General features: G+C 39.3%; 1 protein-coding gene and 1 long non-coding RNA gene across 2 annotated transcripts in view; both read right to left on the reverse strand.

Annotated features, from left to right (window-relative positions):
* The window catches only part of pde1ca (phosphodiesterase 1C, calmodulin-dependent a), a 103,609-nt gene that overhangs the window by 17,504 nt on the left and 73,334 nt on the right, over window positions 1–12,771 (reverse strand). The window lies entirely within an intron of this gene.
* LOC137173579 (uncharacterized) lies at window positions 177–7,524 on the reverse strand. The gene is made up of 2 exons (XR_010925213.1): window positions 7,443–7,524; window positions 177–1,237 (listed from the first exon to the last, which is right to left on the reverse strand). It is a non-coding gene; the product is annotated as an uncharacterized lncRNA (long non-coding RNA).

Below are 12,771 nucleotides of genomic sequence, written 5' to 3' on the forward strand. Positions count from 1 at the left end.
TCTGCAGAATGTAATGTTTCAGAGACACTGAAGTTGAGGTGGCAAAGGAGTGAAGAGGAGGGCAGCGGAGGAACTTGTTTGGGCCCATACAGAAATTTAGAAATCTAAAACCAGGAAATAACAAGGTGGCTGTAAATTGTATGGTGGAAAGAAAACCCACAGTGATGACTCTCACATTGCAAGGGGTCATTTTACTACAACAAAATGCTTTTAATATTGCTTAATGTAGCTTTAAGGAATAAATGTTTTAGAGCTTAACAAGGAAACACAGTGCACACTTTCACAGTAATGTTGCTGTATAATCCTTAATCAGAGTAAAAAAAAATGACACCTGACTTCAGATTGTCATGACTTCAAAAGATAGGAAAACTTATGAAAATAAACTAATGATTAAATATTTGTGACACACACATATCACTCAAGTTGAAAAAATTGGTAAATTAAATAAATCAGAGTCATGTGTGAAAATGAAGAAATAGCTTTGTGGAAAGAAAAAAAAATTGTTTATAACTCCCAAATAAATTAGATACGGCTCATGGCCTCCCCTAGGATGAAAATGATGCAAATATAAAAACAAGATCAAGTTTAACTTTGAGATAAATGAAACAGTTTACTGCCATTCTTAGAGCACCCTTCATAAGCAGTGACCTTAAACTCTGCCATCTCTAAAGCAATGTGTAATGCACATTGAATACATATGTAAAAGGTACATATATTGTGTCTATACTGCAAAACAAAAACTGTGCCATGTAAAAATAAATGTAAAAAGGCCAGCAAAAAATTCTGTTACATAATTTCTTCAGCTCTAAGCATGTTTGTTTTTACAGTGTATGGTGCACTCCTCCTGACCCATTACTTGAGTAAACATAAAAATGTTAAAATAAGTAATTCAGCTGACAGATGAAAATTATATTTAGGCACAACCTACCACAGACCACAATGCAAGGTGTCCATGGTAGCTTGGTTGTGTCAACATCAGTTGCAATGGAAGTGTCATAGAGAGGGACATCTTGTCGTGCTGCTCTTTGAAATGGGCAAAAAGCATCAGTACAGCTTCCATTTTCATCACCTCCCGCCAGGGTTTGGCTCAGAATAGTGCCTGTTCTGCTGGATGGCTCAATTTGAACAAAGTGAAAGCATGCAGGATTCTTCTGAACTTGGTGGCTGTGGACTCTTCAAAGCTGTCATCAAGTTGGACACCAGTTAGTTCCCTAAAATGAAGTCTCATTCCAGTTTCCTGGAAGAGGAAATTAAACTCCTTAAGGATCTTTTCAGTCCTGACAATATGTCTCTTCCCTGTGAGGGAAATGTCTCCACCATCAATCTTTCTATTTATTGACATCTTCATTAGCTCATCTTGTTTTTGCTTTTGCAGTTGTTTTGTTTCACCAGCAGGAAGCTCTGGCTGAGGGTTAATGCAGCCATATGCTTTCTTTGCATTGTCAGTATTTCAGCAACCACAATCCTAATAGCCTCCCCTCTCTCTGCTACAGAAGGGCTCTTCTCAGTATTCAATAACTTTCTTGTACTTGAGGGCATCTCGTCCTAGGGCGTTAATGGTATCGGCTTCAAACTTGAATACATGACTTATGACATCGTGCTGAACAAAAGTTGTTAAAAACTTTGTAATAACCCAAATGGTTTAGATATTGTAAGCCCTGAAAGTTGTAGTGCCACATCACACCTTACAATGTAAACCAGTGGGGAGGCAATCTCTCGGCATGGACTTTGTGTCAAACAAATAATTCTGATGTCTAAAGTATAAGTCTGACCACTTTGAAACCTGTGTCAATGGATTCGTGGCAAAATTTCCTACGACTGAGAGGGAGAGAGAGAGAGAATAGGAGGGTGTGGGGGTTGAATGGAATTGAATTGAGTGAGAGTGACAGTTTAGTGATAAAGTGCTGCAGAAAAATAAAATCAAAACTAAAATTTGTAGCTCTGTACTGCAGTTTTTCCTTTATTAGGGCCCAAGCACCTAGCGGTTCGCTCACACTCTCCGTTCAAATATATGAGTATTTTTCTGTATCCAGCTGCAGTTACTTATTGTCTCTACACACCTGACCGCACACATTTCAATCAAACTTTGACCAGGTCATGTGGGTTAAAAGTCTTTACTTTTCTAAAAATAAACTGATGAAAATTAGGAAATTCGTTTGTTTTACACACAAACTCATCAAGAGTTTGGTTTACTAATTGAAATTCAAGTGAATGGGCCCAAAACTTTCATAATTTTGATGCCACAGGTGTGAGCAAGACAGACATGTCTCACCCTGCAGAAAATTCTCATCCTCGCACCATTGAGATTTGATGCTTCGCCATGACAGAGGAAGTTGCTATAACTTTATTGTACATGCTCCAGTCTGCACCAAACTTTACATGTTTGATAAGAGTTCTGGCCTGAACACGTCTACATGACAATATTCCATCGGTGATGCAAACTGGCTGAATAGCGCCCCCTATGAAATTTCAGTGAAGCAGCCCCAGCAACAGGCAAAACAGTGGACAAAGGAAGTGATGTTTATCTTCTTCTTGCATTGTCTGAAAACAGCCCTGGTCTGAAGACATCTACATGCCCGTGACAGAAGACCTTTGATTGCGTCGTGGCCCGACATGCATGGAGGTGCGAGGGCATTTTGTTTTTAATTTTGTTTTTTTTTTTGTTTGTTTTGTTTTTGGGGGGGGGATTGTTTTGTTTTGTGTTTTTTTTTTTTTGTGGGGGGGGGGTTTGCTTTGTACTGTTTGTTGCTATGCTGTCATAGGTTTTGATTGTGGGGGACTACGGATGCAAATTAGCTTCGAGCTAACTCCGGTGCAGTGCATCTTTAATGTTTAAAACTGCACACTGTCCCAATCAATAAATCAAATGAAATGTGAAAAATGAAATAGTTCAGGTTCTCAGCTGAACAGATTCCAGATTTGATCACCTCCACTACTCACTGTATAAAATCCTTTTGGCTGAACACAGAACTGAAGGATGACGTTAGGTCACTCACCCATCCATCCAAAGGGGCAAATGATGAGTTATTGTTTAGTGGATATCAGATTGTGGATTACACATTACACCATAATTACCATATGTTACCTTGGCTTATATACTTCATTTCTACACTGAAATTCAACTAGTACAAAAATTAATTGTGAACCTCAGCACTGAACAACATTATGCTTTAGATGCATATCCTCAGCTGCTTGTTTGACTTCATTGAGTCTATACTTTGACAAATACTATGAAGTGTGCGTTGTCACCAGAAAGCACACCTCTTTGTCATCTTTAATCGAAACACTCAATCTGACCAAACTTGATCGGATCATCAGACACACATTTTAGGCAGAAAAAAGACAGCTTTTGTAAAGGTTACCCTTAAAGTTTACCTTAGTGGACACAGAATCTGGTTCTGTAAACATGTTTGCTTCAACTACATTGCGCACTTCATCACTGTACAGATGAGCATGATATGGAGTTCAGATTTTTGAACTCAGCACAGGTGCAAAAAAGGAGTTCAAGCTGTTTGTTTGGAGAAGTCGGTGCTGGTTTGCGAGATATTCTTAAAGTTTTGTATCCTTCTCAAAGTAGGAGTGTTAACCTTCACATCTCATTGTCCATAGCCGTATTAGGTGGTCCAGTTTGAGGATCAGTGATTTGAAATGGAGAATACAGTGGTGCTTGGGTTTTAGATGATCAGAAGAAAACACTGCTTTCCTTGTTTCTAGATATTCAACCACAACAATGTTGAGGTAAGCAACCTGGGCAGTGGTGATCGTGAGTGCACACACTAGTTCCACAAGTTCTTTCAAAGTGATCACTAGTTGCCACGCTAGGTCATAAGGACGAAAACTATCACCAGCAATGACAGGCAGGAGTCTAAGGAGACACCAGTTCTCGGCTACTTGTCTACTGATTGTGTTGGCCTTTTTGCTTATTTGACAGGGAGATGAGCTGGAATCTGAGTCCTTGTAGGCAAATTGTGTGATTCGTCTGTTCAGCTGAGAGTATGTGAACCAATGCTCAATCTTTATAAAATAGCACATGTAAATGACTAAGTCATAAGCTACAACTCCCTCAAACCAGTCATGATCAATGCATGGAGGAAGGCCTGAGTGACATACATGGAAATAATTCGGAGAGTTAGAGATTGAGTCACAATATATGCCTTTGACATCATCCACACCACTCTCCTGCAGTAACTGCACTGCTTCTTTGTAGGTATCAACTGTTTGTACAGGACAAGTGCTGACTCACATTCTCAAGTTAACTCTTTGTACCTCAAAATACCTGCCCAAGTACTTGGAAGTGCTGAAATTCTGTGTGTAGCCACCAATGCAGTGTGACCCCAAATTGTCATTTACAATTGATATTATTTTTGCTCAAACCACATGACCAGAAGTGATCACAAGTCCGTGTTCTTCAAGCTGTCTGACAACATTCTAAATAACACGGTGTCCTAACCAAAGCATTTAAAGTCTGTCTCTTTGCACATCAGTACTGCATATTGTCAATACTGGAACAATGGAATGGCTCAGAATCACCAAGTGTGAAGTTTACTCCCACAAGCTTATGTTTTTTTCCTGGCTGACCCAATTGGATTGACGACTTCAAATGCATCCTAATACAAGATTAGTTTTAAAATGATGTCACCTGCTTGCAGAAGCAGCTCATTTTATTTAAAGACTGAGCCATCACAAATATAACTTAAGATGCCATCAGAAACAAGATGATTTTGAGACTTTACATACTCTTGCCACACAACAGGATCTTTTAGAATAGGTCTTCAGGTGTGTTATGTGTGTAGGTTATGTATTGTGCATAACTGATTCTTCTATGTTCATTGGTGCCCATTTTCTTGTCTTCTTTCATGTACATAGGCAAAGTTCTTCTGAAAATACTGTCTTCTGGTATATTCAGTGAGAGACGAGAGCTACATGCAGCATGCAAATCAGTTTCCTGAGGACTCTGAAATTCTCTGGACTCTGGGTATCGGACATGTTAGTATTAATTCTGTCTCTTTAATTTTGTCTTTTGTGTACTGATGACAATGTCATTCAAACCATTGATCTCTTCATCATTTGAATAGTCGATGACAGAACAAGATACTTTACCTGGAGTTGGATGTAAAACAGGCATAGATTTCTCATGTACAAAGACCTAATAATATCTTCTGTAACCTGAGACTGATTTTCACATTCTAGTTTCAGTTTCACTTGGCTTAATCTGAGAGGACACAGATGGCTCAGAGTATGTGACTAGTATTTATGTCAGTCTCATGTTGATGTGATCTTGAAACATGGGATGTAAATGATTACTTCACTTTAAATGCCTTGTTACAGTTGTTGAATGAGCAATATACTAATTCATGCTTACTCAAATGTACCTTGACGTGTGCAAGAGGATCCCTCAGATCTATGCATTGCCTCTTACAATTAACGTCATCACAGACAAATGACCTTTGTGTGTCATCCAACTGTGAAACAGGACTGTTGTGGGAACGATAGATGTGAGCTTTTAAGGCAGTGTACTTAGTAAATTTTTGTTTGCAGTCTGAAAAGCAGCATGGGTAGTAACTATTTGCCTCATGTCTATGCAGGATCTGATGATCAACATAGCTTTTAATACTTTTCAGGATTACACACGAGCAACATGTATACTTTGGCATAACATATGCTATTTTAGCCCACTGTTGGAAAATCTCTCAACCACTCTACCCAGCACAAAACGAAAATACAAGCTTAAATTAAAGCTGCAAGCAGCGATGATCGGGCCCTCACACCCTTGGGCACATCGGGGCTTGGTGAAGTCAAAGGGCTTTTATTGGAGGCATGCAGATGTGTTCAGGACTGGACTCTTATCGAACATTGCACAAAGGAGTTAAATATAATTTCCTGTGTCCACTATGTGGTGCTAGAGAACACTCATTAAGTAAACATCGTGTTGCTGTATATGAACTGTAGACCACACCTTGAGAATTTGAATCAGATGATGTTTGTCATATAAGGCTAACTTTCTGTTGTCAGTAGGTGGCGTAATGTCCGGTCTGGCCTTCTTCGCGTCAACGACGTCACCACATCAGGCCCCGTCGCCATCTTGTTGCCCCCCCCCCCACACACACACACACACACACACACACACACGCATTCCCCTGCATGGGTCCAACCCTGTACATAGCTGTTTGTGTTTTGTTTGGTAGGATTAGATTTTAGGATAGTTGTTTATTGAATGAAGCATTTGTTAACCTTGTTAATTTTGCTAAGTTTAATAAACACTGTTATATCTTTAAAGAGAAGTTCTTTTGTCATTATTGTGTGTAATATTGTGAAAAGTGGCTGATTGAAGGAGTCAGAGCTCGAATTCACCCTTCTTTGTTCACCCTTGAATGTTGTTATCTCTCAGATATTAACATTTTAGGTGAACTCCTTTTATGAGACTACCTGGTTTGGTTATTGGTCCCGGTTTCCGTATTTGTTAATTCATATTAATAATTCTATTAATTGTCATAATTAGTTAATTATCCTTGATAATTGATAATTATTGCAAATAATCAACTGTGTTCCTCATAGATCCAACTGTTGGTGCCCGAATTATTGATTAAGGTTAACAATATCTTATTTTCATAATTCATAATTATCTATGATAATTATGAATTATTGCTAATAACCAAACGCACTACTGCCCGTCCCAACACTGCTGTTTGTTTGCTTTGTCTTAAATGAAACATTAAATTTTGCAGTTAATCCACGGTTCACATGCATGCTGAACCGTGGGGGGTGATCCGTACGGATCACAGATCAACTACGATCCGTTACACCACTATCATTAGCTAATTTTTTCAAACAGCTCAATATACATCCAAATATATCTCTAAAATTAAAAAAAACTGTTTTATGCATTTTTTTGCTGTTTTATTCTAACTGAAGTATCATGAATAGAGAGATGATCATGCACTGGTATAAATTCACTATTGTTAACTCTGTTTTGAAAAAAAAAACTTTACATTTAAATCATTTAAAAATAAAAACAATGGGGATCAGTGAATCAGTGGATCCATTGAACGTGCTGCTGCTTTCTCCCACCCACTGAACAGTCAATCCAGAGAGCCAAATTAACACTCATTCACCGAGAAATACTGGCAACTCCCTTCAAGGAGAGGAGTTAAGGTAGTGTCCAAAAAGTCGCTAGATATGTCACTAGCCACCTTTATGAAAAAAAGTTGCTAAAGGGGTCTGAAAAGTCACTAAATCTAGCAACAGAGTCGCTAAGTTGGCAACACTGCAAGTAAGTCCAATTTATCTAGATTAAAGGGTAGATTTGGCTCTTTCTTTTTCTCAGCTGACCCCAGATGGGCTCCGTAGAATTCTGAACTCTGTAAGTAAAAGCTCCACAGATCCACAGACACACACTCATAAACAGCCTCAAGCTAAGGTTGCATGCGTGAGATGTGACATACCAAAGCATGTGGTCAACCAACTCCCTTGGTCATCGAAAGCAAGACATGTTCTGAAGAGTGGCCCACTGTGTAGTTTATATCATCACCTGTAGCAAATGGGAGAAAAAAACAGCACCTGCAGTTGTAGTCATCTGTATGAACTTGAAATGCAGCAACACAACAAGAAATGCCTAATTATTATGTGAAAAAGTTGTTGATAAACCATAAACTAAGATGTTTACTTTAAACTACTAACACTTAGTGCACATGGTCAAAATGTGCTGATTCCCGATAGTTTACTTAGCTGGTGAGCTAGCTTTCTTAAGCCATTATCGATAAACATTTCTAGTCTTATATGCACTGTAGTTAGACCTATTTCTTACCTTCTTCTTCTTCTCTTGGGGAAGTATCAAAGAATGTGAAAGTAGCGAAAAAGTCTAGGCTGTCGACGGAAAGACAGCGTCCGCCATGTCAGTGACTGTAGCGTAAGCGTAGCCAGTGGAGGGGAACAGCGCAGCAGCAGATTCAATTCCTATTGGTCTGCTTGTTGATGGGTAAAACTTGATTACCAGTGAGCCAATTTAGGATTTGGATGATGCTGAAAAAAAGTTAAGTGGGTTAACATTTATAAACTCCAATGTAGATTAAAATTAATTTATATTTATTGTGTTACATTAAACCTGGAATAGGCCTTTATCTGCTGTTCAGAAAAGTGCTATGAAAAACCATATGATTTCCACATTCCGGAAATTGTTCGAATAAGAAATATAGTTGATACTTTTGATATTTTGCTTAAATCAAGTTGTCAACTTTATTTATATAGTGCTTTAAACACAACACAGTTGATCTAAAGTGCTTTACAGAAAAAACAGTGAACAGAGATGAGAAAAGCACATATCCTTACACACTCAAACTCATCCACATTCACAAACACACTCATATGGCATAACAAAGCCATCTGATCCCCTCACTGTATGGGTCAAGCATTCAGACCTGTACCAGTTTTTCCTTACAAATGTGGCACCATTTAAAAAGGAAATAAACAGGCTTTCAAACGGTATAAGATTTATTGCCAAGAAGCATTGTTACGACAAAGAAAGTATCAACCAAACACAAATTTCCTTACTTTTTGTGCTAAGTTTATATTGTACCGCTTGTGTGTGTAAGCCTATAGGCATTAATAAAACTTTACCACACATTATTAAATTTTTATACACTGCAATGAAAACACCATTTAATCAGTTAATTAAATAAAACAACCTACAAATAAAACAAAATACACATTTGTTTTCGTTCTTTTGAAACAAGTGATCTTTTCCTATAGTTGCTATGTTACCATGCTGAAACAATTGCTGTTGGCTGTCTCACTGTGTTGCTTTGCTGGGCATCCGCACTTCTTTTCAGTCGGTCCACTAGTAATGGCTGTTGCCTGGATTATTACCTGGATTATTTTGCCAGCCAAATTCTTATTTTAAGCAAATTTTAGTTGTGGAATGTCAATGGAGAACAAAAAACTGGAATATGGAATGGACCTAAGTAAAGTTAAAGGTTAAAGGTATGCTATGCAAGATTTTCCTAAAAAACAAAGTATAGACATTTAAGCAATATTACATGAGAGGGTGTGCTTTACCGTCATAGTTGGCATGACGGCATGCGGTCAGGAACGAGGTGCTTGCTTACAGAACTCGGCGCAAGCACCTCGTTCCTGACCGCATCACTGTTGTGCCAACAATGACGGTAAAGCACACCCTCTAGTGTAATATTGCTTAAATCAAACATCGGAATTTGACATGATGGAATAACAACAGTAAGATTCATATGGCTTACATATAGGTTTTCCGGAGGAGTGGCTGCACTGGGAGTGAGCTCCTGATTACATCTCAAACTTGGACCAAAAAAGTGGAACATTTTGCAAATTAACACTCAAAAATCTTCAGAAAGGACACTATAGAAAAAGTAATAGCATTGATCAGCAAGAACAGAAGAGAAAACATCATCTTTGGATATATTTTTCAAATCAAAAAAACTAGCTAACTGTCAACTGCTAACTGCTACCTGCTGTTACCAATATTCCAAAGGAGATACAGCACTAAAGAAGCTAACAGAAGAGTTTGGTTTTTTTTTGAAAACAAGAAGAAAACTTAAAAGATCCTTGCTGGCCACGCATGCTGGAGCCTCTCTATGCACCCTGGACTCAAGAAGTCAGCTCACCCCCCTGCCGACTCTGCTACCAAGCCAGTCCAGGTTTTCAAATGTAAACATCAGACTAAACATCAAGTAAGACCATCTGTACATCTTTCTCAACATCGAAGGGAACGGTTCCGGCCAAATGGATTTTCTGGGGTTCCTAACTGCCTGGATGGCGGCCATTTTCTCCCTGCTGAGGTTGAGAGGAGGTTCTGGGTGCACTGTGCCGGTGCTGATGGGCTTAAGAGGAGCTTCTACCCTCTGGCCACCTTGATCCTGGATGGGATTGCTACATGGGACTGTTGGGACTGTCATCCAAGGCCGTTTATTGTACAACAGAGCATGCCTGTCAAAAACTGTGCAAAGTACAAAGCGTTTCATCGGCAAAAACACCTAGGCTGTGTTTCATGGAGTGCTTTTTGGACTACTGTTGGTACTCATTGCTGTATTGCTGTATGTGTCTGTCTGGCCAAAGCAATCAACACTGATGGAAAACAACTGGGACACCAAGTGATTGAGCTTAGGATAAATGCTAGCTCATGGCCAGTTGACGCTCTTACAGTGAGTTTTCATCACAACTTACTGGGATATTTTGCACTCTATTCCTCTGTCCTGCGGCACGGACGAGCCCAGGTACCAGAGCGAATCACCGATCCAGTGGACCAGTCATCTGCCACCCCATTTCAGAGAATAGCAGGTCTCTTCTTCATGCTGATCCTGCTCTCCGGAGATGTTCAGCTAAATCCTGGACCAGTGACCCCTGGAGTGCTGCAGAACTTCGATGCTGATTTGTGCCCGAGTGTGTCTGCGTCTCCTCTGGTGCCAGTGATGAATGAGCAGCAACTTTCTGAGCCGGGCTTCTCCCTTAGCAGACTAAACTTTGTTAACAGAAGGCATGATGTCTCAATGAATAACTTTTCGCTACTGGGCTGTGGAAACCTTGATAGGTCCAGTGTCTCTCTCACAAAACCAGCTGCTGACACCACTGTGTCAAAACCCTGCAGTGAGGGGGCAGAGGTTATTCAAAACCTTCCAAACTGTCAATCATGCTTCGGGACCCGAAGCTGAAACCGAGGGGGCTATTCAGTGGACATTTTAACATCAGAAGCATTACTGCAAAGAGCAATCAGCTAAGTCATCTTGTGTCTGACTCAAATCTGGACTTTCTCTGTCTGACTGACACATGGTTGAAACAAACAACTCCTGCAAGTGTGTTCATGGTGCGCGGATACCAATGTTTCAGAAGAGACAGACCTAATGGAAGAGGAGGAGAGGTGCTTTTTTATGTGAGAGACAACATCAAATGTGAATGTGTGGTTTATAATGTGGGTAACACGTTAAAATATGTTGGGATAAAAATAATGTTATCCCAGCAAATGTCTTTTAACATCATAAGTATCTATAGGCCCCCTTCTGCAGATGACACTTTCTATGATCAACTCACAGAAGTCTTGAAAGAGTGCAATCTTAACAAAGAATTATTACTTATGGGTGATTTTAATGTGAACTGGGAGGATAAAACTAAGAGGAAAAAACTAAAAATGATCACAGAGAAATTCCAACTAGAAACTAGTAAAAGACCCAACTAGGATTGCAAAATGCTCCAGTACACAAATTGATCTGATATTTACTAACAAACCAGAAAAAATGACTAAAAGTTATAATTTAATCACTGGCTTATCAGATCATAACCTAACACGTGTGCGAGAAAACTGACTAAAAGTAGATTTAAGACCACGGAAACTAAGACAATGATCCTTCAATGCATACCCAGAGCTAAGCAAGAAGAATTTATCAATGAAATTAACAGCTTGAACTGGGATGATGTACTGTCCTCTGATGATCTGGACTATGGCTGTGATACTTTTACTCACAGAATCAACTCTGTGAGAGAAAGATTTAATGTGAGAATACAGATAAAATCTAAAAATAAAAACAATTTACCGTGGTTTAATGAAAATTTGTGTAAACTAATGAAATCTAGAGATGCTGCACTAAAGAAGGCCATTAAAACTAGAAGAAACACTGACATGCTGATTTATAAAGGTTTAAGGAACAAAGTGATCCAAGAGCTAAGGGAAGCTAAATCTCGTTTTTATCTCAATATTTTGAATGAGGCAAAAGGCAACAGTAAATTGATCTGGAAAAACATTGATAATCTCACAAGGAGGGACCAAAAATTTTAAGATTTTAAACTCAAAGTACAGGGAGAGTTAACTGAAGATCATTTTATTGTTGCTTCTGTCTTTAATAATTTTTTTCTTGAGTCTGTATATGAGTTAGGAAAAAAATTTACGAAAATGAATATGGATATTGTTCCTATAGATGCTACAGGTCAGGTTTTTTAACTGGTAGAGACTAATGAGTTACAAGTAAACAAAATCATCAGCTCTTTAAAAAGCTCCAAAAGTAGAGATGCTTTCTTTTTTTACAATATGTTTGTCAAATCACACAAAGATATTTTAACTTCCCCTATTGCTCATTTAATTAACTTGTCTTTTAAACACAGCTCTTTCCCTGATGACTGGAAATGTACCATTGTCACGCCTATTTTTAAATCTGGAGATTGCCTTGAAGCCAGTAACTACAGACCAATAAGTATACTGCCAGTACTCTCAGAGGTTCAAGCGCTCCAGGCGTCTTACCATGTAGCCCACCGTATTGCGAAGGCCAAGAAACCCCACACAACAGCCAAAGAGCTCATTTTACCCGCTGCCATGGACATGGTAAGAGAGGTGCTGGATCAATCAGCAGCAGACAAGCTTAAAACCATACCAATGATACTATAGCTCGGCATATTGAAGACATGTCTGGTAACATAAAACAACAGACCACAGCTCGTGTCCAGGCAAGCCCTTACTACGCATTACAGATGGATTACAGATCCACGGATATAGCTCACCACGCCATTTTACTGGTTTATGTGAGACGTGTGGGACGGCGATTTGCAGGAACAATTTCTCTGCAGCAGAGAACTTCCTACCACTGCCAAAGCAGAGGACATTTTCAACTCTGTGGACTTGTATTTGAGCTCAGTGGGCTGGGAATACTGCGTTGGAATCCCAACTGACGGCGCTGCCTCCGTGACCGGGAAACATTCAGGTGTGGTGAAACAAATTCTGATGAGGGCACCTAATGCGACTTGGATCCACTGCTTTTTGCA

Source organism: Thunnus thynnus, chromosome 21 (assembly GCF_963924715.1).
Source record: "Thunnus thynnus chromosome 21, fThuThy2.1, whole genome shotgun sequence".
Lineage (NCBI taxonomy): Eukaryota > Metazoa > Chordata > Actinopteri > Scombriformes > Scombridae > Thunnus > Thunnus thynnus.